Source organism: Phalangium opilio, unplaced genomic scaffold, assembly GCF_054372755.1.
Source record: "Phalangium opilio isolate 3A_F unplaced genomic scaffold, DU_Popi_V2 ptg000078l_1, whole genome shotgun sequence".
Classification (NCBI taxonomy): domain Eukaryota; kingdom Metazoa; phylum Arthropoda; class Arachnida; order Opiliones; family Phalangiidae; genus Phalangium; species Phalangium opilio.
In genome coordinates, this window is record NW_028324186.1 from 2,784,441 (window position 1) to 2,807,928 (window position 23,488).

General features: G+C 45.1%; 1 long non-coding RNA gene and 54 other non-coding genes across 55 annotated transcripts in view; 54 read left to right on the forward strand and 1 right to left on the reverse strand.

Annotated features, from left to right (window-relative positions):
• Positions 1-23,488, reverse strand: part of LOC149655007 (uncharacterized) — a 573,911-nt gene that overhangs the window by 345,329 nt on the left and 205,094 nt on the right. The gene's annotated exons all lie outside the window — the stretch shown is intronic.
• Positions 500-571, forward strand: TRNAP-UGG (transfer RNA proline (anticodon UGG)). The gene has a single exon. It is a non-coding gene; the product is annotated as a tRNA-Pro (tRNA).
• Positions 981-1,052, forward strand: TRNAP-UGG (transfer RNA proline (anticodon UGG)). The gene has a single exon. It is a non-coding gene; the product is annotated as a tRNA-Pro (tRNA).
• Positions 2,105-2,176, forward strand: TRNAP-UGG (transfer RNA proline (anticodon UGG)). The gene has a single exon. It is a non-coding gene; the product is annotated as a tRNA-Pro (tRNA).
• TRNAP-UGG (transfer RNA proline (anticodon UGG)) lies at positions 2,747-2,818 on the forward strand. Its single transcript has one exon. It is a non-coding gene; the product is annotated as a tRNA-Pro (tRNA).
• Positions 3,227-3,298, forward strand: TRNAP-UGG (transfer RNA proline (anticodon UGG)). The gene has a single exon. It is a non-coding gene; the product is annotated as a tRNA-Pro (tRNA).
• TRNAP-GGG (transfer RNA proline (anticodon GGG)) lies at positions 3,547-3,618 on the forward strand. The gene has a single exon. It is a non-coding gene; the product is annotated as a tRNA-Pro (tRNA).
• On the forward strand, positions 3,707-3,778 carry TRNAP-AGG (transfer RNA proline (anticodon AGG)). Its single transcript has one exon. It is a non-coding gene; the product is annotated as a tRNA-Pro (tRNA).
• TRNAP-AGG (transfer RNA proline (anticodon AGG)) lies at positions 4,187-4,258 on the forward strand. Its single transcript has one exon. It is a non-coding gene; the product is annotated as a tRNA-Pro (tRNA).
• Positions 4,508-4,579, forward strand: TRNAP-UGG (transfer RNA proline (anticodon UGG)). The gene has a single exon. It is a non-coding gene; the product is annotated as a tRNA-Pro (tRNA).
• On the forward strand, positions 4,668-4,739 carry TRNAP-AGG (transfer RNA proline (anticodon AGG)). The gene has a single exon. It is a non-coding gene; the product is annotated as a tRNA-Pro (tRNA).
• On the forward strand, positions 5,307-5,378 carry TRNAP-GGG (transfer RNA proline (anticodon GGG)). The gene has a single exon. It is a non-coding gene; the product is annotated as a tRNA-Pro (tRNA).
• Positions 5,555-5,626, forward strand: TRNAP-AGG (transfer RNA proline (anticodon AGG)). Its single transcript has one exon. It is a non-coding gene; the product is annotated as a tRNA-Pro (tRNA).
• Positions 6,189-6,260, forward strand: TRNAP-AGG (transfer RNA proline (anticodon AGG)). Its single transcript has one exon. It is a non-coding gene; the product is annotated as a tRNA-Pro (tRNA).
• TRNAP-UGG (transfer RNA proline (anticodon UGG)) lies at positions 6,671-6,742 on the forward strand. The gene has a single exon. It is a non-coding gene; the product is annotated as a tRNA-Pro (tRNA).
• TRNAP-AGG (transfer RNA proline (anticodon AGG)) lies at positions 6,831-6,902 on the forward strand. The gene has a single exon. It is a non-coding gene; the product is annotated as a tRNA-Pro (tRNA).
• Positions 7,719-7,790, forward strand: TRNAP-AGG (transfer RNA proline (anticodon AGG)). Its single transcript has one exon. It is a non-coding gene; the product is annotated as a tRNA-Pro (tRNA).
• On the forward strand, positions 8,521-8,592 carry TRNAP-UGG (transfer RNA proline (anticodon UGG)). The gene has a single exon. It is a non-coding gene; the product is annotated as a tRNA-Pro (tRNA).
• Positions 8,841-8,912, forward strand: TRNAP-UGG (transfer RNA proline (anticodon UGG)). Its single transcript has one exon. It is a non-coding gene; the product is annotated as a tRNA-Pro (tRNA).
• TRNAP-UGG (transfer RNA proline (anticodon UGG)) lies at positions 9,321-9,392 on the forward strand. The gene has a single exon. It is a non-coding gene; the product is annotated as a tRNA-Pro (tRNA).
• Positions 9,641-9,712, forward strand: TRNAP-GGG (transfer RNA proline (anticodon GGG)). The gene has a single exon. It is a non-coding gene; the product is annotated as a tRNA-Pro (tRNA).
• Positions 9,801-9,872, forward strand: TRNAP-AGG (transfer RNA proline (anticodon AGG)). The gene has a single exon. It is a non-coding gene; the product is annotated as a tRNA-Pro (tRNA).
• Positions 10,281-10,352, forward strand: TRNAP-AGG (transfer RNA proline (anticodon AGG)). The gene has a single exon. It is a non-coding gene; the product is annotated as a tRNA-Pro (tRNA).
• TRNAP-UGG (transfer RNA proline (anticodon UGG)) lies at positions 10,602-10,673 on the forward strand. The gene has a single exon. It is a non-coding gene; the product is annotated as a tRNA-Pro (tRNA).
• TRNAP-AGG (transfer RNA proline (anticodon AGG)) lies at positions 10,762-10,833 on the forward strand. The gene has a single exon. It is a non-coding gene; the product is annotated as a tRNA-Pro (tRNA).
• Positions 11,401-11,472, forward strand: TRNAP-GGG (transfer RNA proline (anticodon GGG)). Its single transcript has one exon. It is a non-coding gene; the product is annotated as a tRNA-Pro (tRNA).
• Positions 11,649-11,720, forward strand: TRNAP-AGG (transfer RNA proline (anticodon AGG)). The gene has a single exon. It is a non-coding gene; the product is annotated as a tRNA-Pro (tRNA).
• Positions 12,283-12,354, forward strand: TRNAP-AGG (transfer RNA proline (anticodon AGG)). The gene has a single exon. It is a non-coding gene; the product is annotated as a tRNA-Pro (tRNA).
• TRNAP-UGG (transfer RNA proline (anticodon UGG)) lies at positions 12,765-12,836 on the forward strand. The gene has a single exon. It is a non-coding gene; the product is annotated as a tRNA-Pro (tRNA).
• TRNAP-AGG (transfer RNA proline (anticodon AGG)) lies at positions 12,925-12,996 on the forward strand. Its single transcript has one exon. It is a non-coding gene; the product is annotated as a tRNA-Pro (tRNA).
• TRNAP-UGG (transfer RNA proline (anticodon UGG)) lies at positions 13,245-13,316 on the forward strand. Its single transcript has one exon. It is a non-coding gene; the product is annotated as a tRNA-Pro (tRNA).
• Positions 13,725-13,796, forward strand: TRNAP-UGG (transfer RNA proline (anticodon UGG)). Its single transcript has one exon. It is a non-coding gene; the product is annotated as a tRNA-Pro (tRNA).
• TRNAP-GGG (transfer RNA proline (anticodon GGG)) lies at positions 14,045-14,116 on the forward strand. Its single transcript has one exon. It is a non-coding gene; the product is annotated as a tRNA-Pro (tRNA).
• TRNAP-AGG (transfer RNA proline (anticodon AGG)) lies at positions 14,205-14,276 on the forward strand. Its single transcript has one exon. It is a non-coding gene; the product is annotated as a tRNA-Pro (tRNA).
• On the forward strand, positions 14,685-14,756 carry TRNAP-AGG (transfer RNA proline (anticodon AGG)). The gene has a single exon. It is a non-coding gene; the product is annotated as a tRNA-Pro (tRNA).
• Positions 15,006-15,077, forward strand: TRNAP-UGG (transfer RNA proline (anticodon UGG)). Its single transcript has one exon. It is a non-coding gene; the product is annotated as a tRNA-Pro (tRNA).
• Positions 15,166-15,237, forward strand: TRNAP-AGG (transfer RNA proline (anticodon AGG)). Its single transcript has one exon. It is a non-coding gene; the product is annotated as a tRNA-Pro (tRNA).
• Positions 15,805-15,876, forward strand: TRNAP-GGG (transfer RNA proline (anticodon GGG)). Its single transcript has one exon. It is a non-coding gene; the product is annotated as a tRNA-Pro (tRNA).
• TRNAP-AGG (transfer RNA proline (anticodon AGG)) lies at positions 16,053-16,124 on the forward strand. Its single transcript has one exon. It is a non-coding gene; the product is annotated as a tRNA-Pro (tRNA).
• On the forward strand, positions 16,687-16,758 carry TRNAP-AGG (transfer RNA proline (anticodon AGG)). The gene has a single exon. It is a non-coding gene; the product is annotated as a tRNA-Pro (tRNA).
• Positions 17,169-17,240, forward strand: TRNAP-UGG (transfer RNA proline (anticodon UGG)). Its single transcript has one exon. It is a non-coding gene; the product is annotated as a tRNA-Pro (tRNA).
• On the forward strand, positions 17,329-17,400 carry TRNAP-AGG (transfer RNA proline (anticodon AGG)). Its single transcript has one exon. It is a non-coding gene; the product is annotated as a tRNA-Pro (tRNA).
• On the forward strand, positions 18,217-18,288 carry TRNAP-AGG (transfer RNA proline (anticodon AGG)). The gene has a single exon. It is a non-coding gene; the product is annotated as a tRNA-Pro (tRNA).
• Positions 18,537-18,608, forward strand: TRNAP-UGG (transfer RNA proline (anticodon UGG)). Its single transcript has one exon. It is a non-coding gene; the product is annotated as a tRNA-Pro (tRNA).
• On the forward strand, positions 18,858-18,929 carry TRNAP-AGG (transfer RNA proline (anticodon AGG)). Its single transcript has one exon. It is a non-coding gene; the product is annotated as a tRNA-Pro (tRNA).
• Positions 19,492-19,563, forward strand: TRNAP-AGG (transfer RNA proline (anticodon AGG)). Its single transcript has one exon. It is a non-coding gene; the product is annotated as a tRNA-Pro (tRNA).
• On the forward strand, positions 19,974-20,045 carry TRNAP-UGG (transfer RNA proline (anticodon UGG)). Its single transcript has one exon. It is a non-coding gene; the product is annotated as a tRNA-Pro (tRNA).
• TRNAT-UGU (transfer RNA threonine (anticodon UGU)) lies at positions 20,774-20,845 on the forward strand. Its single transcript has one exon. It is a non-coding gene; the product is annotated as a tRNA-Thr (tRNA).
• On the forward strand, positions 21,094-21,165 carry TRNAP-GGG (transfer RNA proline (anticodon GGG)). The gene has a single exon. It is a non-coding gene; the product is annotated as a tRNA-Pro (tRNA).
• On the forward strand, positions 21,342-21,413 carry TRNAP-AGG (transfer RNA proline (anticodon AGG)). Its single transcript has one exon. It is a non-coding gene; the product is annotated as a tRNA-Pro (tRNA).
• On the forward strand, positions 21,662-21,733 carry TRNAP-UGG (transfer RNA proline (anticodon UGG)). The gene has a single exon. It is a non-coding gene; the product is annotated as a tRNA-Pro (tRNA).
• Positions 22,465-22,536, forward strand: TRNAP-UGG (transfer RNA proline (anticodon UGG)). The gene has a single exon. It is a non-coding gene; the product is annotated as a tRNA-Pro (tRNA).
• On the forward strand, positions 22,625-22,696 carry TRNAP-AGG (transfer RNA proline (anticodon AGG)). Its single transcript has one exon. It is a non-coding gene; the product is annotated as a tRNA-Pro (tRNA).
• On the forward strand, positions 23,106-23,177 carry TRNAP-GGG (transfer RNA proline (anticodon GGG)). Its single transcript has one exon. It is a non-coding gene; the product is annotated as a tRNA-Pro (tRNA).
• TRNAP-AGG (transfer RNA proline (anticodon AGG)) lies at positions 23,354-23,425 on the forward strand. Its single transcript has one exon. It is a non-coding gene; the product is annotated as a tRNA-Pro (tRNA).

A 23,488-nucleotide genomic window follows, 5' to 3' on the forward strand; every position in this document is an offset into this window, starting at 1 on the left:
CATGTTTAGTTACACACAGGGTGCGTTGGTCTAGGGGTATGATACTCGCTTAGGGTGCGAGTGGTCCGGGGTTCAAATCCCGGACGGACCCGAGTATATGCAGAAGTAATTAAGTGACTATTTAAATGCAACTAACTTACAGGGTAGGTCTATGAGTTGAGCATATTTAGTTACACACATGGTCCGTTGGTCAAGGGGCATGATACTCGCTCAGGTTGCGAGTGGTCCCGGGTTCAAATCCCGGGTGAACCCGATTTTTTGCAGAAGTAGTTAAGAGACTATTTAAATGCAACTAACAACAAGGTAGGCCTATGAGTTGAGCATGTTTAGTTACACACATGGTCCGTTGGTCTAGGGGTATGATACTCGCTTAGGGTGCGAGTAGTCCCAGGTTCAAATCCCTGACGGACCCGAGTTTTTGCAAAAGTAAATTAGTGACTATTTTAATGCAACTAACTACAGGGTAGGCATATGAGTTGAGCTTGTTTATTACAAACATGGTCCGTTGGTCTAGGGGTATGATACTCGCTTTGGGTGCGAGTGGTCCCGGGTTCAAATCCCGGACGGACCCGAGTTTTTGCAGAAGTAATTTAGTGACTATTTAAATGCAACTAACAACAAGGTAGGCCTAGAAGTTGAGCATGTTTAGTTACACACATGGTCCGTTGGTCTAGGGGTATGATGCTCGCATAGGGTGCGAGTGGTCACGGGTTCAAATCCCGGACGAACCCGAGTTTTTGCAGAAGGAATTTAGTGACTATTTAAATGCAACTAACAACAAGTTGGGCCTATGAGTTGAGCATGTTTCATTATTAATCATGGTCCGTTGGTCTAGGGTTATGATACTCGCTCAAGTTTCGAGTGGTCCCGGGTTCAAATCCCGGATGAACCCGAGTTTTTGCAGAAGTAATTTAGTGGCTATTTAAATGCAACTAACAACAAGGTAGGCCTATGAGTTGAGCATGTTTAGTTACACACATGGTCCGTTGGTCTAGGGGTATGATACTCGCTTTGGGTGCGAGTGGTCCCGGGTTCAAATCCCGGACGGACCCGAGTTTTTGCAAAAGTAAATTAGTGACTATTTTAATGCAACTAACTGCAGGGTTAGCCTATGGGTTGAGCATGTTTAGTTACACACAGGGTGCGTTGGTCTAGGGGTATGATACTCGCTTAGGGTGCGAGTGGTCCGGGGTTCAAATCCCGGACGGACCCGAGTATATGCAGAAGTAATTAAGTGACTATTTAAATGCAACTAACTTACAGGGTAGGTCTATGAGTTGAGCATATTTAGTTACACACATGGTCCGTTGGTCAAGGGGCATGATACTGGCTCAGGTTGCGAGTGGTCCCGGGTTCAAATCCCGGATGAACCCGATTTTTTTGCAGAAGTAGTTAAGAGACTATTTAAATGCAACTAACAACAAGGTAGGCCTATGAGTTGAGCATGTTTTGTTACACACATGGTCCGTTGGTCAAGGGGCATGATACTCGCTCAGGTTGCGAGTGGTCCCGGGTTCAAATCCCGGGTGAACCCGAGTATATGCAGAAGGAATTTAGTGACTATTTAAATGCAACTAACAACAAGTTAGGCCTATGAGTTGAGCATGCTTCATTATCAATCATGGTCCGTTGGTCTAGGGTCATGATACTCGCTCAAGTTTCGAGTGGTCCCGGGTTCAAATCCCGGATGAACCCGAGTTTTTGCAGAAGTAATTAAGAGACTATTTAAATGCAACTAACAACAAGGTAGGCCTATGAGTTGAGCATGTTTAGTTTCACACATGGTCCGTTGGTCTAGGGGTATGATGCTCGCTTAGGGCGCGAGTGGTCTCGGGTTCAAATCCCTGACGGACCCGAGTTTTTGCAGAAGTAATTTTGTGACTATTTAAATGCAACTAGTAAAATTGTAGGCCTTCGAGTTGAGCATGTTTTAGTTACACGCATGGTCCGTTGGTCTAGGGGCATGATACTCGCTCAGGTTGCGAGTGGTCCCGGGTTCAAATCCCGGGTGAACCCGATTTTTTGCAGAAGTAGTTAAGAGACTATTTAAATGCAACTTACAACAAGGTAGGCCTATGAGTTGAGCATATTTAGTTACACACATGGTCCGTTGGTCTAGGGGTATGATACTCGCTTTGGGTGCGAGTGGTCCCGGGTTCAAATCCCGGACGGACCCGAGTTTTTGCAAAATTAAATTAGTGACTATTTAAATGCAACTAACAACAACGTAGGCCTTCGAGTTGAGCATGTTTTAGTTACACGCATGGTCCGTTGGTCTAGAGGCATGATACTCGCTCAGGTTGCGAGTGGTCCCGGGTTCAAATCCCGGGTGAACCCGATTTTTTGCAGAAGTAATTAAGTGACTATTTAAATGCAACTAACTACAGGGTAGGTCTATGAGTTGAGCATGTTTAGTTACACACATGGTTCGTTGGTCTAGGGGTATGATACTTGCTTTGGGTGCGAGTGGTTTCGGGTTCTAATCCCGGATGAACCCGATTTTTTGCAGAAGTAGTTAAGAGACTACTTAAATGCAACTAGTTAAATTGTAGGCCTTCGAGTTGAGCATGTTATAGTTACACGTATGGTCCGTAGGTCTAGGGGCATGATACTCGCTCAGGTTGCGAGTGGTCCCGGGTTCAAATCCCGGATGAAGCCGATTTTTGGCAGAAGTAGTTAAGAGAATATTTAAATGCAACTAACAACAAGGTAGGCCTATGAGTTGAGCATATTTAGTTACACACATGGTCCGTTGGTCTAGGGGTATGATACTCGCTTTGGGTGCGAGTGGTCCCGGGTTCAAATCCCGGACGGACCCGAGTTTTTGCAAAATTAAATTAGTGACTATTTTAATGCAACTAACTGCAGGGTTGGCCTATGGGTTGAGCATGTTTAGTTACAGACATTGTCCGTTGGTCTAGGGGTGTGATACACGCTTAGGGTGCGAGTGGTCCGGGGTTCAAATCCCGGACGGACCCGAGTATATGCAGAAGTAATTAAGTGATTATTTAAATGCAACTAACTACAGAGTAGGTCTATGAGTTGAGCATGTTTAGTTACACACATGGTTCGTTGGTCTAGGGGTATGATACTCGCTTTGGGTGCGAGTGGTCCCGGGTTCTAATCCCGGATGAACCCGATTTTTTGCAGAAGTAGTTAAGAGACTGTTTAAATGCAACTAACAACAAGGTAGGCCTATGAGTTGAGCATATTTAGTTACACACATGGTCCGTTGGTCTAGGGGTATGATACTCGCTTTGGGTGCGAGTGGTCCCGGGTTCAAATCCCGGACGGACCCGAGTTTTTGCAAAATTAAATTAGTGACTATTTTAATGCAAATAACTGCAGGGTTGGCCTATGGGTTGAGCATGTTTAGTTACAGACATGGTCCGTTGGTCTAGGGGTATGATACTCGCTTAGGGTGCGAGTGGTCTCGGGTTCAAATCCCGGCCGTACCCGTGTTTTTGCAGAAGTAATTTAGTGACTATTTAAACGCAACTAACTACAGGGTAGACCTATGAGTTGAGCATGTTTAGTTACACACATGGTCCGTTGGTCTAGGGGTATGATACTCGCTTGGGGTGCGAGTGGTCTCGGGTTCAAATCCCGGACGAACCCGAGTTTTTGCAGAAGTAATTAAGTGACTATTTAAATGCAACTAACAACAAGGTAGGCCTAGAAGTTTAGCATGTTTAGTTACACACATGGTCCGTTGGTCTAGGGGTATGATGCTCGCTTAGGGTGCGAATGGTTCCGGGTTCAAATCCCGGACGAACCCGAGTTTTGGCAGAAGGAATTTAGTGACTATTTAAATGCAACTAACTACAGGGTAGGCATATGAGTTGAGCTTGTTTATTACAAACATTGTCCGTTGGTCTAGGGGTATGATACTCGCTTTGGGTGCGAGTGGTCCCGGGTTTAAATCCCGGACGGACCCGAGTTATTGCAGAAGTAATTAAGTGACTATTTAAATGCAACTAACAACAAGTTAGGCCTACGAGTTGAGCATGTTTCAGTATCAATCATGGTCCGTTGGTCTAGGGTCATGATACTCGCTCAAGTTTCGAGTGGACCCGGGTTCAAATCCCGGATGAACCCGAGTTTTTGCAGAAGTAATTAAGAGACTATTTAAATGCAACTAACAACAAGGTAGGCCTATGAGTTGAGCATGTTTAGTTACACACATGGTCCGTTGGTCTAGGGGTATGATGCTCGCTTAGGGCGCGAGTGATCCCGGGTTAAAATCCCGGACGAACCCGAGTTTTTGCAGAAGTAATTTAGTGGCTATTTAAATGCAACTAGTTAAATTGTAGGCCATCGAGTTGAGCATGTTTTAGTTACACGCATGGTCCGTTGGTCTAGGAGCATGATACTTGCTCAGGTTGCGAGTGGTCCCGGGTTCAAATCCCGGGTGAACCCGATTTTTTGCAGAAGTAGTTAAGAGACTATTTAAATGCAACTAACAACAAGGTAGGCCTATGAGTTGAGCATATTTAGTTACACACATGGTCTGTTGGTCTAGGGGTATGATACTCGCTTTGGGTGCGAGTGGTCCCGGGTTCAAATCCCGGACGGATCCGAGTTTTTGCAAAATTAAATTAGTGACTAGTTTAATGCAACTAAGTGCAGGGTTGGCCTATGGGTTGAGCATATTTAGTTACAGACATGGTCCGTTGGTCTAGGGGTATGATACTCGCTTAGGGTGCGAGTGGTCTCGGGTTCAAATCCCGGACGAACCCGAGTTTTTGCAGAAGTAATTTAGTGACTATTTAAACGCAACTAACTACAGGGTTGACCTATGAGTTGAGCATGTTTAGTTACACAATGGTTCGTTGGTCTAGGGGCATGATACTCGCTCAGGTTGCGAGTGGTCCCGGGTTCAAATCCCGGATGAACCCGATTTTTTGCAGAAGTAGTTAAGAGACTGTTTAAATGCAACTAACAACAAGGTAGGCCTATGAGTTGAGCATATTTAGTTACACACATGGTTCGTTGGTCTAGGGGTATGATACTCGCTTTGGGTGCGAGTGGTCCCGGGTTCTAATCCCGGATGAACCCGATTTTTTGCAGAAGTAGTTAAGAGACTGTTTAAATGCAACTAACAACAAGGTAGGCCTATGAGTTGAGCATATTTAGTTACACACATGATCCGTTGGTCTAGGGGTATGATACTCGCTTAGGGTGCGAGTGGTCTCGGGTTAAAATCCCGGCCGAACCCGTGTTTTTGCAGAAGTAATTTAGTGACTATTTAAACGCAACTAACTACAGGGTAGACCTATGAGTTGAGCATGTTTAGTTACACACATGGTCCGTTGGTCTAGGGGTATGATACTCGCTTGGGGTGCGAGTGGTCCGGGGTTCAAATCCCGGACGGACCCGAGTTTTTGCAAAATTAAATTGTTGGTCTAGGGGTATGATACTCGCTTAGGGTGCGAGTGGCCTCGGGTTCAAATCCCGGACGAACCCGAGTTTTTGCAGAAGTAATTAAGTGACTATTTAAATGCAACTAACAACAAGGTAGGCCTAGAAGTTTAGCATGTTTAGTTACACACATGGTTCGTTGGTCTAGGGGTATGATGCTCGCTTAGGGTGCGAATGGTTCCGGGTTCAAATCCCGGACGAACCCGAGTTTTTGCAGAAGGAATTTAGTGACTATTTAAATGCAACTAACAACAAGTTAGGCCTATGAGTTGAGCATGTTTCGGTATCAATCATGGTCTGTTGGTCTAGGGGTATGATCCTCGCTTAGGGTGCGAGTAGTCCCGGGTTCAAATCCCGGACGGACCCGAGTTTTTGCAGAAGTAAATTAGTGACTATTTTAATGCAACTAACTACAGGGTAGGCATATGAGTTGAGCTTGTTTATTACAAACATGGTCCGTTGGTCTAGGGGTATGATACTCGCTTTGGGCTCGAGTGGTCCCGGGTTTAAATCCCGGACGGACCCGAGTTATTGCAGAAGTAATTAAGTGACTATTTAAATGCAACTAACAACAAGTTAGGCCTATGAGTTGAGCATGTTTCAGTATCAATCATGGTCCGTTGGTCTAGGGTCATGATACTCGCTCAAGTTTCGAGTGGTCCCGGGTTCAAATCCCGGATGAACCCGAGTTTTTGCAGAAGTAATTAAGAGACTATTTAAATGCAACAAGGTAGGCCTATGAGTTGAGCATGTTTAGTTACACACATGGTCCGTTGGTCTAGGGGTATGATGCTCGCTTAGGGCGCGAGTGATCCCGGGTTAAAATCCCGGACGAACCCGAGTTTTTGCAGAAGTAATTTAGTGGCTATTTAAATGCAACTAACAACAAGTTAGGCCTATGAGTTGAGCATGTTTCAGTATTAATCATGGTCCGTTGGTCTAGGGGTATGATACTCGCTTAGGGTGCGAGTAGTCCCGGGTTCAAATCCCTGACGGACCCGAGTTTTTGCAGAAGTAATTTTGTGACTATTTAAATGCAACTAGTTAAATTGTAGGCCTTCGAGTTGAGCATGATTTAGTTACACGCATGGTCCGTTGGTCTAGGAGCATGATACTTGCTCAGGTTGCGAGTGGTCCCGGGTTCAAATCCCGGGTGAACCCGATTTTTTGCAGAAGTAGTTAAGAGAATATTTAAATGCAACTAACAACAAGGTAGGCCTATGAGTTGAGCATATTTAGTTACACACATGGTCTGTTGGTCTAGGGGTATGATACTCGCTTTGGGTGCGAGTGGTCCCGGGTTCAAATCCCGGACGGATCCGAGTTTTTGCAAAATTAAATTAGTGACTATTTTAATGCAACTAAGTGCAGGGTTGGCCTATGGGTTGAGCATATTTAGTTACAGACATGGTCCGTTGGTCTAGGGGTATGATACTCGCTTAGGGTGCGAGTGGTCTCGGGTTCAAATCCCGGACGAACCCGAGTTTTTGCAGAAGTAATTTAGTGACTATTTAAACGCAACTAACTACAGGGTAGACCTATGAGTTGAGCATGTTTAGTTACACGCATGTTTCGTTGGTCTAGGGGCATGATACTCGCTCAGGTTGCGAGTGGTCCCGGGTTCAAATCCCGGATGAACCCGATTTTTTGCAGAAGTAGTTAAGAGACTGTTTAAATGCAACTAACAACAAGGTAGGCCTATGAGTTGAGCATATTTAGTTACACACATGGTTCGTTGGTCTAGGGGTATGATACTCGCTTTGGGTGCGAGTGGTCCCGGGTTCTAATCCCGGATGAACCCGATTTTTTGCAGAAGTAGTTAAGAGACTGTTTAAATGCAACTAACAACAAGGTAGGCATATGAGTTGAGCATATTTAGTTACACACATGATCCGTTGGTCTAGGGGTATGATACTCGCTTAGGGTGCGAGTGGTCTCGGGTTAAAATCCCGGCCGAACCCGTGTTTTTGCAGAAGTAATTTAGTGACTATTTAAACGCAACTAACTACAGGGTAGACCTATGAGTTGAGCATGTTTAGTTACACACATGGTACGTTGGTCTAGGGGTATGATACTCGCTTGGGGTGCGAGTGGTCCGGGTTTCAAATCCCGGACGGACCCGAGTTTTTACAAAATTAAATTGTTGGTCTAGGGGTATGATACTCGCTTAGGGTGCGAGTGGTCTCGGGTTCAAATCCCGGACGAACCCGAGTTTTTGCAGAAGTAATTAAGTGACTATTTAAATGCAACTAACAACAAGGTAGGCCTAGAAGTTTAGCATGTTTAGTTACACACATGGTCCGTTGGTCTAGGGGTATGATGCTCGCTTAGGGTGCGAATGGTTCCGGGTTCAAATCCCGGACGAACCCGAGTTTTTGCAGAAGGAATTTAGTGACTATTTAAATGCTACTAACTACAGGGTAGGTCTATGAGTTGAGCATGTTTAGTTACACACATGGTTCGTTGGTCTAGGGGTATGATACTCGCTTTGGGTGCGAGTGGTTTCGGGTTCTAATCCCGGATGAACCCGATTTTTTGCAGAAGTAGTTAAGAGACTACTTAAATGCAACTAGTTAAATTGTAGGCCTTCGAGTTGAGCATGTTATAGTTACACGTATGGTCCGTAGGTCTAGGGGCATGATACTCGCTCAGGTTGCGAGTGGTCCCGGGTTCAAATCCCGGATGAAGCCGATTTTTGGCAGAAGTAGTTAAGAGAATATTTAAATGCAACTAACAACAAGGTAGGCCTATGAGTTGAGCATGTTTAGTTTCACACGTGATCCGTTGGTCTAGGGGTATGATGCTCGCTTAGGGCGCGAGTGGTCCCGGGTTCAAATCCCTGACGGACCCGAGTTTTTGCAGAAGTAATTTTGTGACTATTTAAATGCAACTAGTAAAATTGTAGGCCTTCGAGTTGAGCATGTTTTAGTTACACGCATGGTCCGTTGGTCTAGGGGCATGATACTCGCTCAGGTTGCGAGTGGTCCCGGGTTCAAATCCCGGATGAACCCGATTTTTGGCAGAAGTAGTTAAGAGAATATTAAAATGCAACTTACAACAAGGTAGGCCTATGAGTTGAGCATATTTAGTTACACACATGGTCCGTTGGTCTAGGGGTATGATACTCGCTTTGGGTGCGAGTGGTCCCGGGTTCAAATCCCGGACGGACCCGAGTATATGCAGAAGTAATTAAGTGATTATTTAAATGCAACTAACTACAGAGTAGGTCTATGAGTTGAGCATGTTTAGTTACACACATGGTTCGTTGGTCTAGGGGTATGATACTCGCTTTGGGTGCGAGTGGTCCCGGGTTCTAATCCCGGATGAACCCGATTTTTTGCAGAAGTAGTTAAGAGACTGTTTAAATGCAACTAACAACAAGGTAGGCCTATGAGTTGAGCATATTTAGTTACACACATGGTCCGTTGGTCTAGGGGTATGATACTCGCTTTGGGTGCGAGTGGTCCCGGGTTCAAATCCCGGACGGACCCGAGTTTTTGCAAAATTAAATTAGTGACTATTTTAATGCAACTAACTGCAGGGTTGGCCTATGGGTTGAGCATGTTTAGTTACAGACATTGTCCGTTGGTCTAGGGGTGTGATACACGCTTAGGGTGCGAGTGGTCCGGGGTTCAAATCCCGGACGGACCCGAGTATATGCAGAAGTAATTAAGTGATTATTTAAATGCAACTAACTACAGAGTAGGTCTATGAGTTGAGCATGTTTAGTTACACACATGGTTCGTTGGTCTAGGGGTATGATACTCGCTTTGGGTGCGAGTGGTCCCGGGTTCTAATCCCGGATGAACCCGATTTTTTGCAGAAGTAGTTAAGAGACTGTTTAAATGCAACTAACAACAAGGTAGGCCTATGAGTTGAGCATATTTAGTTACACACATGGTCCGTTGGTCTAGGGGTATGATACTCGCTTTGGGTGCGAGTGGTCCCGGGTTCAAATCCCGGACGGACCCGAGTTTTTGCAAAATTAAATTAGTGACTATTTTAATGCAACTAACTGCAGGGTTGGCCTATGGGTTGAGCATGTTTAGTTACAGACATGGTCCGTTGGTCTAGGGGTATGATACTCGCTTAGGGTGCGAGTGGTCTCGGGTTCAAATCCCGGCCGTACCCGTGTTTTTGCAGAAGTAATTTAGTGACTATTTAAACGCAACTAACTACAGGGTAGACCTATGAGTTGAGCATGTTTAGTTACACACATGGTCCGTTGGTCTAGGGGTATGATACTCGCTTGGGGTGCGAGTGGTCTCGGGTTCAAATCCCGGACGAACCCGAGTTTTTGCAGAAGTAATTAAGTGACTATTTAAATGCAACTAACAACAAGGTAGGCCTAGAAGTTTAGCATGTTTAGTTACACACATGGTCCGTTGGTCTAGGGGTATGATGCTCGCTTAGGGTGCGAATGGTTCCGGGTTCAAATCCCGGACGAACCCGAGTTTTGGCAGAAGGAATTTAGTGACTATTTAAATGCAACTAACTACAGGGTAGGCATATGAGTTGAGCTTGTTTATTACAAACATTGTCCGTTGGTCTAGGGGTATGATACTCGCTTTGGGTGCGAGTGGTCCCGGGTTTAAATCCCGGACGGACCCGAGTTATTGCAGAAGTAATTAAGTGACTATTTAAATGCAACTAACAACAAGTTAGGCCTACGAGTTGAGCATGTTTCAGTATCAATCATGGTCCGTTGGTCTAGGGTCATGATACTCGCTCAAGTTTCGAGTGGACCCGGGTTCAAATCCCGGATGAACCCGAGTTTTTGCAGAAGTAATTAAGAGACTATTTAAATGCAACTAACAACAAGGTAGGCCTATGAGTTGAGCATGTTTAGTTACACACATGGTCCGTTGGTCTAGGGGTATGATGCTCGCTTAGGGCGCGAGTGATCCCGGGTTAAAATCCCGGACGAACCCGAGTTTTTGCAGAAGTAATTTAGTGGCTATTTAAATGCAACTAGTTAAATTGTAGGCCATCGAGTTGAGCATGTTTTAGTTACACGCATGGTCCGTTGGTCTAGGAGCATGATACTTGCTCAGGTTGCGAGTGGTCCCGGGTTCAAATCCCGGGTGAACCCGATTTTTTGCAGAAGTAGTTAAGAGACTATTTAAATGCAACTAACAACAAGGTAGGCCTATGAGTTGAGCATATTTAGTTACACACATGGTCTGTTGGTCTAGGGGTATGATACTCGCTTTGGGTGCGAGTGGTCCCGGGTTCAAATCCCGGACGGATCCGAGTTTTTGCAAAATTAAATTAGTGACTAGTTTAATGCAACTAAGTGCAGGGTTGGCCTATGGGTTGAGCATATTTAGTTACAGACATGGTCCGTTGGTCTAGGGGTATGATACTCGCTTAGGGTGCGAGTGGTCTCGGGTTCAAATCCCGGACGAACCCGAGTTTTTGCAGAAGTAATTTAGTGACTATTTAAACGCAACTAACTACAGGGTTGACCTATGAGTTGAGCATGTTTAGTTACACAATGGTTCGTTGGTCTAGGGGCATGATACTCGCTCAGGTTGCGAGTGGTCCCGGGTTCAAATCCCGGATGAACCCGATTTTTTGCAGAAGTAGTTAAGAGACTGTTTAAACGCAACTAACAACAAGGTAGGCCTATGAGTTGAGCATATTTAGCTACACACATGGTTCGTTGGTCTAGGGGTATGATACTCGCTTTGGGTGCGAGTGGTCCCGGGTTCTAATCCCGGATGAACCCGATTTTTTGCAGAAGTAGTTAAGAGACTGTTTAAATGCAACTAACAACAAGGTAGGCCTATGAGTTGAGCATATTTAGTTACACACATGATCCGTTGGTCTAGGGGTATGATACTCGCTTAGGGTGCGAGTGGTCTCGGGTTAAAATCCCGGCCGAACCCGTGTTTTTGCAGAAGTAATTTAGTGACTATTTAAACGCAACTAACTACAGGGTAGACCTATGAGTTGAGCATGTTTAGTTACACACATGGTCCGTTGGTCTAGGGGTATGATACTCGCTTGGGGTGCGAGTGGTCCGGGGTTCAAATCCCGGACGGACCCGAGTTTTTGCAAAATTAAATTGTTGGTCTAGGGGTATGATACTCGCTTAGGGTGCGAGTGGTCTCGGGTTCAAATCCCGGACGAACCCGAGTTTTTGCAGAAGTAATTAAGTGACTATTTAAATGCAACTAACAACAAGGTAGGCCTAGAAGTTTAGCATGTTTAGTTACACACATGGTTCGTTGGTCTAGGGGTATGATGCTCGCTTAGGGTGCGAATGGTTCCGGGTTCAAATCCCGGACGAACCCGAGTTTTTGCAGAAGGAATTTAGTGACTATTTAAATGCAACTAACAACAAGTTAGGCCTATGAGTTGAGCATGTTTCGGTATCAATCATGGTCTGTTGGTCTAGGGGTATGATCCTCGCTTAGGGTGCGAGTAGTCCCGGGTTCAAATCCCGGACGGACCCGAGTTTTTGCAGAAGTAAATTAGTGACTATTTTAATGCAACTAACTACAGGGTAGGCATATGAGTTGAGCTTGTTTATTACAAACATGGTCCGTTGGTCTAGGGGTATGATACTCGCTTTGGGCTCGAGTGGTCCCGGGTTTAAATCCCGGACGGACCCGAGCTATTGCAGAAGTAATTAAGTGACTATTTAAATGCAACTAACAACAAGTTAGGCCTATGAGTTGAGCATGTTTCAGTATCAATCATGGTCCGTTGGTCTAGGGTCATGATACTCGCTCAAGTTTCGAGTGGTCCCGGGTTCAAATCCCGGATGAACCCGAGTTTTTGCAGAAGTAATTAAGAGACTATTTAAATGCAACAAGGTAGGCCTATGAGTTGAGCATGTTTAGTTACACACATGGTCCGTTGGTCTAGGGGTATGATGCTCGCTTAGGGCGCGAGTGATCCCGGGTTAAAATCCCGGACGAACCCGAGTTTTTGCAGAAGTAATTTAGTGGCTATTTAAATGCAACTAACAACAAGTTAGGCCTATGAGTTGAGCATGTTTCAGTATTAATCATGGTCCGTTGGTCTAGGGGTATGATACTCGCTTAGGGTGCGAGTAGTCCCGGGTTCAAATCCCTGACGGACCCGAGTTTTTGCAGAAGTAATTTTGTGACTATTTAAATGCAACTAGTTAAATTGTAGGCCTTCGAGTTGAGCATGTTTTAGTTACACGCATGGTCCGTTGGTCTAGGAGCATGATACTTGCTCAGGTTGCGAGTGGTCCCGGGTTCAAATCCCGGGTGAACCCGATTTTTTGCAGAAGTAGTTAAGAGAATATTTAAATGCAACTAACAACAAGGTAGGCCTATGAGTTGAGCATATTTAGTTACACACATGGTCTGTTGGTCTAGGGGTATGATACTCGCTTTGGGTGCGAGTGGTCCCGGGTTCAAATCCCGGACGGATCCGAGTTTTTGCAAAATTAAATTAGTGACTATTTTAATGCAACTAAGTGCAGGGTTGGCCTATGGGTTGAGCATATTTAGTTACAGACATGGTCCGTTGGTCTAGGGGTATGATACTCGCTTAGGGTGCGAGTGGTCTCGGGTTCAAATCCCGGACGAACCCGAGTTTTTGCAGAAGTAATTTAGTGACTATTTAAACGCAACTAACTACAGAGTAGGTCTATGAGTTGAGCATGTTTAGTTACACACATGGTTCGTTGGTCTAGGGGTATGATACTCGCTTTGGGTGCGAGTGGTCCCGGGTTCTAATCCCGGATGAACCCGATTTTTTGCAGAAGTAGTTAAGAGACTGTTTAAATGCAACTAACAACAAGGTAGGCCTATGAGTTGAGCATATTTAGTTACACACATGGTCCGTTGGTCTAGGGGTATGATACTCGCTTTGGGTGCGAGTGGTCCCGGGTTCAAATCCCGGACGGACCCGAGTTTTTGCAAAATTAAATTAGTGACTATTTTAATGCAACTAACTGCAGGGTTGGCCTATGGGTTGAGCATGTTTAGTTACAGACATTGTCCGTTGGTCTAGGGGTGTGATACACGCTTAGGGTGCGAGTGGTCCGGGGTTCAAATCCCGGACGGACCCGAGTATATGCAGAAGTAATTAAGTGATTATTTAAATGCAACTAACTACAGAGTAGGTCTATGAGTTGAGCATGTTTAGTTACACACATGGTTCGTTGGTCTAGGGGTATGATACTCGCTTTGGGTGCGAGTGGTCCCGGGTTCTAATCCCGGATGAACCCGATTTTTTGCAGAAGTAGTTAAGAGACTGTTTAAATGCAACTAACAACAAGGTAGGCCTATGAGTTGAGCATATTTAGTTACACACATGGTCCGTTGGTCTAGGGGTATGATACTCGCTTTGGGTGCGAGTGGTCCCGGGTTCAAATCCCGGACGGACCCGAGTTTTTGCAAAATTAAATTAGTGACTATTTTAATGCAACTAACTGCAGGGTTGGCCTATGGGTTGAGCATGTTTAGTTACAGACATGGTCCGTTGGTCTAGGGGTATGATACTCGCTTAGGGTGCGAGTGGTCTCGGGTTCAAATCCCGGCCGTACCCGTGTTTTTGCAGAAGTAATTTAGTGACTATTTAAACGCAACTAACTACAGGGTAGACCTATGAGTTGAGCATGTTTAGTTACACACATGGTCCGTTGGTCTAGGGGTATGATACTCGCTTGGGGTGCGAGTGGTCTCGGGTTCAAATCCCGGACGAACCCGAGTTTTTGCAGAAGTAATTAAGTGACTATTTAAATGCAACTAACAACAAGGTAGGCCTAGAAGTTTAGCATGTTTAGTTACACACATGGTCCGTTGGTCTAGGGGTATGATGCTCGCTTAGGGTGCGAATGGTTCCGGGTTCAAATCCCGGACGAACCCGAGTTTTGGCAGAAGGAATTTAGTGACTATTTAAATGCAACTAACTACAGGGTAGGCATATGAGTTGAGCTTGTTTATTACAAACATTGTCCGTTGGTCTAGGGGTATGATACTCGCTTTGGGTGCGAGTGGTCCCGGGTTTAAATCCCGGACGGACCCGAGTTATTGCAGAAGTAATTAAGTGACTATTTAAATGCAACTAACAACAAGTTAGGCCTACGAGTTGAGCATGTTTCAGTATCAATCATGGTCCGTTGGTCTAGGGTCATGATACTCGCTCAAGTTTCGAGTGGACCCGGGTTCAAATCCCGGATGAACCCGAGTTTTTGCAGAAGTAATTAAGAGACTATTTAAATGCAACTAACAACAAGGTAGGCCTATGAGTTGAGCATGTTTAGTTACACACATGGTCCGTTGGTCTAGGGGTATGATGCTCGCTTAGGGCGCGAGTGATCCCGGGTTAAAATCCCGGACGAACCCGAGTTTTTGCAGAAGTAATTTAGTGGCTATTTAAATGCAACTAGTTAAATTGTAGGCCATCGAGTTGAGCATGTTTTAGTTACACGCATGGTCCGTTGGTCTAGGAGCATGATACTTGCTCAGGTTGCGAGTGGTCCCGGGTTCAAATCCCGGGTGAACCCGATTTTTTGCAGAAGTAGTTAAGAGACTATTTAAATGCAACTAACAACAAGGTAGGCCTATGAGTTGAGCATATTTAGTTACACACATGGTCTGTTGGTCTAGGGGTATGATACTCGCTTTGGGTGCGAGTGGTCCCGGGTTCAAATCCCGGACGGATCCGAGTTTTTGCAAAATTAAATTAGTGACTAGTTTAATGCAACTAAGTGCAGGGTTGGCCTATGGGTTGAGCATATTTAGTTACAGACATGGTCCGTTGGTCTAGGGGTATGATACTCGCTTAGGGTGCGAGTGGTCTCGGGTTCAAATCCCGGACGAACCCGAGTTTTTGCAGAAGTAATTTAGTGACTATTTAAACGCAACTAACTACAGGGTTGACCTATGAGTTGAGCATGTTTAGTTACACAATGGTTCGTTGGTCTAGGGGCATGATACTCGCTCAGGTTGCGAGTGGTCCCGGGTTCAAATCCCGGATGAACCCGATTTTTTGCAGAAGTAGTTAAGAGACTGTTTAAACGCAACTAACAACAAGGTAGGCCTATGAGTTGAGCATATTTAGCTACACACATGGTTCGTTGGTCTAGGGGTATGATACTCGCTTTGGGTGCGAGTGGTCCCGGGTTCTAATCCCGGATGAACCCGATTTTTTGCAGAAGTAGTTAAGAGACTGTTTAAATGCAACTAACAACAAGGTAGGCCTATGAGTTGAGCATATTTAGTTACACACATGATCCGTTGGTCTAGGGGTATGATACTCGCTTAGGGTGCGAGTGGTCTCGGGTTAAAATCCCGGCCGAACCCGTGTTTTTGCAGAAGTAATTTAGTGACTATTTAAACGCAACTAACTACAGGGTAGACCTATGAGTTGAGCATGTTTAGTTACACACATGGTCCGTTGGTCTAGGGGTATGATACTCGCTTGGGGTGCGAGTGGTCCGGGGTTCAAATCCCGGACGGACCCGAGTTTTTGCAAAATTAAATTGTTGGTCTAGGGGTATGATACTCGCTTAGGGTGCGAGTGGTCTCGGGTTCAAATCCCGGACGAACCCGAGTTTTTGCAGAAGTAATTAAGTGACTATTTAAATGCAACTAACAACAAGGTAGGCCTAGAAGTTTAGCATGTTTAGTTACACACATGGTTCGTTGGTCTAGGGGTATGATGCTCGCTTAGGGTGCGAATGGTTCCGGGTTCAAATCCCGGACGAACCCGAGTTTTTGCAGAAGGAATTTAGTGACTATTTAAATGCAACTAACAACAAGTTAGGCCTATGAGTTGAGCATGTTTCGGTATCAATCATGGTCTGTTGGTCTAGGGGTATGATCCTCGCTTAGGGTGCGAGTAGTCCCGGGTTCAAATCCCGGACGGACCCGAGTTTTTGCAGAAGTAAATTAGTGACTATTTTAATGCAACTAACTACAGGGTAGGCATATGAGTTGAGCTTGTTTATTACAAACATGGTCCGTTGGTCTAGGGGTATGATACTCGCTTTGGGCTCGAGTGGTCCCGGGTTTAAATCCCGGACGGACCCGAGCTATTGCAGAAGTAATTAAGTGACTATTTAAATGCAACTAACAACAAGTTAGGCCTATGAGTTGAGCATGTTTCAGTATCAATCATGGTCCGTTGGTCTAGGGTCATGATACTCGCTCAAGTTTCGAGTGGTCCCGGGTTCAAATCCCGGATGAACCCGAGTTTTTGCAGAAGTAATTAAGAGACTATTTAAATGCAACAAGGTAGGCCTATGAGTTGAGCATGTTTAGTTACACACATGGTCCGTTGGTCTAGGGGTATGATGCTCGCTTAGGGCGCGAGTGATCCCGGGTTAAAATCCCGGACGAACCCGAGTTTTTGCAGAAGTAATTTAGTGGCTATTTAAATGCAACTAACAACAAGTTAGGCCTATGAGTTGAGCATGTTTCAGTATTAATCATGGTCCGTTGGTCTAGGGGTATGATACTCGCTTAGGGTGCGAGTAGTCCCGGGTTCAAATCCCTGACGGACCCGAGTTTTTGCAGAAGTAATTTTGTGACTATTTAAATGCAACTAGTTAAATTGTAGGCCTTCGAGTTGAGCATGTTTTAGTTACACGCATGGTCCGTTGGTCTAGGAGCATGATACTTGCTCAGGTTGCGAGTGGTCCCGGGTTCAAATCCCGGGTGAACCCGATTTTTTGCAGAAGTAGTTAAGAGAATATTTAAATGCAACTAACAACAAGGTAGGCCTATGAGTTGAGCATATTTAGTTACACACATGGTCTGTTGGTCTAGGGGTATGATACTCGCTTTGGGTGCGAGTGGTCCCGGGTTCAAATCCCGGACGGATCCGAGTTTTTGCAAAATTAAATTAGTGACTATTTTAATGCAACTAAGTGCAGGGTTGGCCTATGGGTTGAGCATATTTAGTTACAGACATGGTCCGTTGGTCTAGGGGTATGATACTCGCTTAGGGTGCGAGTGGTCTCGGGTTCAAATCCCGGACGAACCCGAGTTTTTGCAGAAGTAATTTAGTGACTATTTAAACGCAACTAACTACAGGGTAGACCTATGAGTTGAGCATGTTTAGTTACACGCATGTTTCGTTGGTCTAGGGGCATGATACTCGCTCAGGTTGCGAGTGGTCCCGGGTTCAAATCCCGGATGAACCCGATTTTTTGCAGAAGTAGTTAAGAGACTGTTTAAATGCAACTAACAACAAGGTAGGCCTATGAGTTGAGCATATTTAGTTACACACATGGTTCGTTGGTCTAGGGGTATGATACTCGCTTTGGGTGCGAGTGGTCCCGGGTTCTAATCCCGGATGAACCCGATTTTTTGCAGAAGTAGTTAAGAGACTGTTTAAATGCAACTAACAACAAGGTAGGCCTATGAGTTGAGCATATTTAGTTACACACATGATCCGTTGGTCTAGGGGTATGATACTCGCTTAGGGTGCGAGTGGTCTCGGGTTAAAATCCCGGCCGAACCCGTGTTTTTGCAGAAGTAATTTAGTGACTATTTAAACGCAACTAACTACAGGGTAGACCTATGAGTTGAGCATGTTTAGTTACACACATGGTACGTTGGTCTAGGGGTATGATACTCGCTTGGGGTGCGAGTGGTCCGGGTTTCAAATCCCGGACGGACCCGAGTTTTTACAAAATTAAATTGTTGGTCTAGGGGTATGATACTCGCTTAGGGTGCGAGTGGTCTCGGGTTCAAATCCCGGACGAACCCGAGTTTTTGCAGAAGTAATTAAGTGACTATTTAAATGCAACTAACAACAAGGTAGGCCTAGAAGTTTAGCATGTTTAGTTACACACATGGTCCGTTGGTCTAGGGGTATGATGCTCGCTTAGGGTGCGAATGGTTCCGGGTTCAAATCCCGGACGAACCCGAGTTTTTGCAGAAGGAATTTAGTGACTATTTAAATGCAACTAACAACAAGTTAGGCCTATGAGTTGAGCATGTTTCGGTATCAATCATGGTCTGTTGGTCTAGGGGTATGATCCTCGCTTAGGGTGCGAGTAGTCCCGGGTTCAAATCCCGGACGGACCCGAGTTTTTGCAGAAGTAAATTAGTGACTATTTTAATGCAACTAACTACAGGGTAGGCATATGAGTTGAGCTTGTTTATTACAAACATGGTCCGTTGGTCTAGGGGTATGATACTCGCTTTGGGTGCGAGTGGTCCCGGGTTTAAATCCCGGACGGACCCGAGTTATTGCAGAAGTAATTAAGTGACTATTTAAATGCAACTAACAACAAGTTAGGCCTATGAGTTGAGCATGTTTCAGTATCAATCATGGTCCGTTGGTCTAGGGTCATGATACTCGCTCAAGTTTCGAGTGGTCCCGGGTTCAAATCCCGGATGAACCCGAGTTTTTGCAGAAGTAATTAAGTGACTATTTAAATGCAACTAACAACAAGGTAGGCCTAGAAGTTTAGCATGTTTAGTTACACACATGGTCCGTTGGTCTAGGGGTATGATGCTCGCTTAGGGTGCGAATGGTTCCGGGTTCAAATCCCGGACGAACCCGAGTTTTTGCAGAAGGAATTTAGTGACTATTTAAATGCAACTATCAACAAGTTAGGCCTATGAGTTGAGCATGTTTCGGTATCAATCATGGTCTGTTGGTCTAGGGGTATGATCCTCGCTTAGGGTGCGAGTAGTCCCGGGTTCAAATCCCGAACGGACCCGAGTTTTTGCAGAAGTAAATTAGTGACTATTTTAATGCAACTAACTACAGGGTAGGCATATGAGTTGAGCTTGTTTATTACAAACATGGTCCGTTGGTCTAGGGGTATGATACTCGCTTTGGGCTCGAGTGGTCCCGGGTTTAAATCCCGGACGGACCCGAGTTATTGCAGAAGTAATTAAGTGACTATTTAAATGCAACTAACAACAAGTTAGGCCTATGAGTTGAGCATGTTTCAGTATCAATCATGGTCCGTTGGTCTAGGGTCATGATACTCGCTCAAGTTTCGAGTGGTCCCGGGTTCAAATCCCGGATGAACCCGAGTTTTTGCAGAAGTAATTAAGAGACTATTTAAATGCAACAAGGTAGGCCTATGAGTTGAGCATGTTTAGTTACACACATGGTCCGTTGGTCTAGGGGTATGATGCTCGCTTAGGGCGCGAGTGATCCCGGGTTAAAATCCCGGACGAACCCGAGTTTTTGCAGAAGTAATTTAGTGGCTATTTAAATGCAACTAACAACAAGTTAGGCCTATGAGTTGAGCATGTTTCAGTATTAATCATGGTCCGTTGGTCTAGGGGTATGATACTCGCTTAGGGTGCGAGTAGTCCCGGGTTCAAATCCCTGACGGACCCGTGTTTTTGCAGAAGTAATTTTGTGACTATTTAAATGCAACTAGTTAAATTGTAGGCCTTCGAGTTGAGCATGTTTTAGTTACACGCATGGTCCGTTGGTCTAGGAGCATGATTCTTGCTCAGGTTGCGAGTGGTCCCGGGTTCAAATCCCGGGTGAACCCGATTTTTTGCAGAAGTAGTTAAGAGAATATTTAAATGCAACTAACAACAAGGTAGGCCTATGAGTTGAGCATATTTAGTTACACACATGGTCTGTTGGTCTAGGGGTATGATACTCGCTTTGGGTGCGAGTGGTCCCGGGTTCAAATCCCGGACGGATCCGAGTTTTTGCAAAATTAAATTAGTGACTATTTTAATGCAACTAAGTGCAGGGTTGGCCTATGGGTTGAGCATATTTAGTTACAGACATGGTCCGTTGGTCTAGGGGTATGATACTCGCTTAGGGTGCGAGTGGTCTCGGGTTCAAATCGCGGACGAACCCGAGTTTTTGCAGAAGTAATTTAGTGACTATTTAAACGCAACTAACTACAGGGTAGACCTATGAGTTGAGCATGTTTAGTTACACGCATGTTTCGTTGGTCTAGGGGCATGATACTCGCTCAGGTTGCGAGTGGTCCCGGGTTCAAATCCCGGATGAACCCGATTTTTTGCAGAAGTAGTTAAGAGACTGTTTAAATGCAACTAACAACAAGGTAGGCCTATGAGTTGAGCATATTTAGTTACACACATGGTTCGTTGGTCTAGGGGTATGATACTCGCTTTGGGTGCGAGTGGTCCCGGGTTCTAATCCCGGATGAACCCGATTTTTTGCTGAAGTAGTTAAGAGACTGTTTAAATGCAACTAACAACAAGGTAGGCCTATGAGTTGAGCATATTTAGTTACACACATGATCCGTTGGTCTAGGGGTATGATACTCGCTTAGGGTGCGAGTGGTCCGGGGTTCAAATCCCGGACGGACCCGAGTATATGCAGAAGTAATTAAGTGATTATTTAAATGCAACTAACTACAGAGTAGGTCTATGAGTTGAGCATGTTTAGTTACACACATGGTTCGTTGGTCTAGGGGTATGATACTCGCTTTGTGTGCGAGTGGTCCCGGGTTCTAATCCCGGATGAACCCGATTTTTTGCAGAAGTAGTTAAGAGACTGTTTAAATGCAACTAACAACAAGGTAGGCCTATGAGTTGAGCATATTTAGTTACACACATGATCCGTTGGTCTAGGGGTATGATACTCGCTTAGGGTGCGAGTGGTCTCGGGTTAAAATCCCGGCCGAACCCGTGTTTTTGCAGAAGTAATTTAGTGACTATTTAAACGCAACTAACTACAGGGTAGACCTATGAGTTGAGCATGTTTAGTTACACACATGGTCCGTTGGTCTAGGGGTATGATACTCGCTTGGGGTGCGAGTGGTCCGGGGTTCAAATCCCGGACGGACCCGAGTTTTTACAAAATTAAATTGTTGGTCTAGGGGTATGATACTCGCTTAGGGTGCGAGTGGTCTCGGGTTCAAATCCCGGACGAACCCGAGTTTTTGCAGAAGTAATTAAGTGACTATTTAAATGCAACTAACAACAAGGTAGGCCTAGAAGTTTAGCATGTTTAGTTACACACATGGTCCGTTGGTCTAGGGGTATGATGCTCGCTTAGGGTGCGAATGGTTCCGGGTTCAAATCCCGGACGAACCCGAGTTTTTGCAGAAGGAATTTAGTGACTATTTAAATGCAACTAACAACAAGTTAGGCCTATGAGTTGAGCATGTTTCGGTATCAATCATGGTCTGTTGGTCTAGGGGTATGATCCTCGCTTAGGGTGCGAGTAGTCCCGGGTTCAAATCCCGGACGGACCCGAGTTTTTGCAGAAGTAAATTAGTGACTATTTTAATGCAACTAACTACAGGGTAGGCATATGAGTTGAGCTTGTTTATTACAAACATGGTCCGTTGGTCTAGGGGTATGATACTCGCTTTGGGTGCGAGTGGTCCCGGGTTTAAATCCCGGACGGACCCGAGTTATTGCAGAAGTAATTAAGTGACTATTTAAATGCAACTAACAACAAGTTAGGCCTATGAGTTGAGCATGTTTCAGTATCAATCATGGTCCGTTGGTCTAGGGTCATGATACTCGCTCAAGTTTCGAGTGGTCCCGGGTTCAAATCCCGGATGAACCCGAGTTTTTGCAGAAGTAATTAAGAGACTATTTAAATGCAACTAACAACAAGGTAGGCCTATGAGTTGAGCATGTTTAGTTTCACACATGGTCCATTGGTCTAGGGGTATGATGCTCGCTTAGGGCGCGAGTGATCCCGGTTTAAAATCCCGGACGAACCCGAGTTTTTGCAGAAGTAATTTAGTGGCTATTTAAATGCAACTAACAACAAGTTAGGCCTATGAGTTGAGCATGTTTCAGTATTAATCATGGTCCGTTGGTCTAGGGGTATGATACTCGCTTAGGGTGCGAGTAGTCCCGGGTTCAAATCCCTGACGGATCCGAGTTTTTGCAGAAGTAATTTTGTGACTATTTAAATGCAACTAGTTAAATTGTAGGCCTTCGAGTTGAGCATGTTTTAGTTACACGCATGGTCCGTTGGTCTAGGAGCATGATACTCGCTCAGGTTGCGAGTGGTCCCGGGTTCAAATTCCGGGTGAACCCGATTTTTTGCAGAAGTAGTTAAGAGACTATTTAAATGCAACTAACAACAAGGTAGGCCTATGAGTTGAGCATATTTAGTTACACACATGGTCTGTTGGTCTAGGGGTATGATACTCGCTTTGGGTGCGAGTGGTCCCGGGTTCAAATCCCGGACGGATCCGAGTTTTTGCAAAATTAAATTAGTGACTATTTTAATGCAACTAAGTGCAGGGTTGGCCTATGGGTTGAGCATATTTAGTTACAGACATGGTCCGTTGGTCTAGGGGTATGATACTCGCTTAGGGTGCGAGTGGTCTCGGGTTCAAATCCCGGACGAACCCGAGTTTTTGCAGAAGTAATTTAGTGACTATTTAAACGCAACTAACTACAGGGTAGACCTATGAGTTGAGCATGTTTAGTTACACACATGGTTCGTTGGTCTAGGGGCATGATACTCGCTCAGGTTGCGAGTGGTCCCGGGTTCAAATCCCGGATGAACCCGATTTTTTTGCAGAAGTAGTTAAGAGACTGTTTAAATGCAACTAACAACAAGGTAGGCCTATGAGTTGAGCATATTTAGTTACACACATGATCCGTTGGTCTAGGGGTATGATACTCGCTTAGGGTGCGAGTGGTCTCGGGTTAAAATCCCGGCCGAACCCGTGTTTTTGCAGAAGTAATTTAGTGACTATTTAAACGCAACTAACTACAGGGTAGACCTATGAGTTGAGCATGTTTAGTTACACACATGGTCCGTTGGTCTAGGGGTATGATACTCGCTTGGGGTGCGAGTGGTCCGGGGTTCAAATCCCGGACGGACCCGAGTTTTTACAAAATTAAATTGTTGGTCTAGGGGTATGATACTCGCTTAGGGTGCGAGTGGTCTCGGGTTCAAATCCCGGACGAACCCGAGTTTTTGCAGAAGTAATTAAGTGACTATTTAAATGCAACTAACAACAAGGTAGGCCTAGAAGTTTAGCATGTTTAGTTACACACATGGTCCGTTGGTCTAGGGGTATGATGCTCGCTTAGGGTGCGAATGGTTCCGGGTTCAAATCCCGGACGAACCCGAGTTTTTGCAGAAGGAATTTAGTGACTATTTAAATGCAACTAACAACAAGTTAGGCCTATGA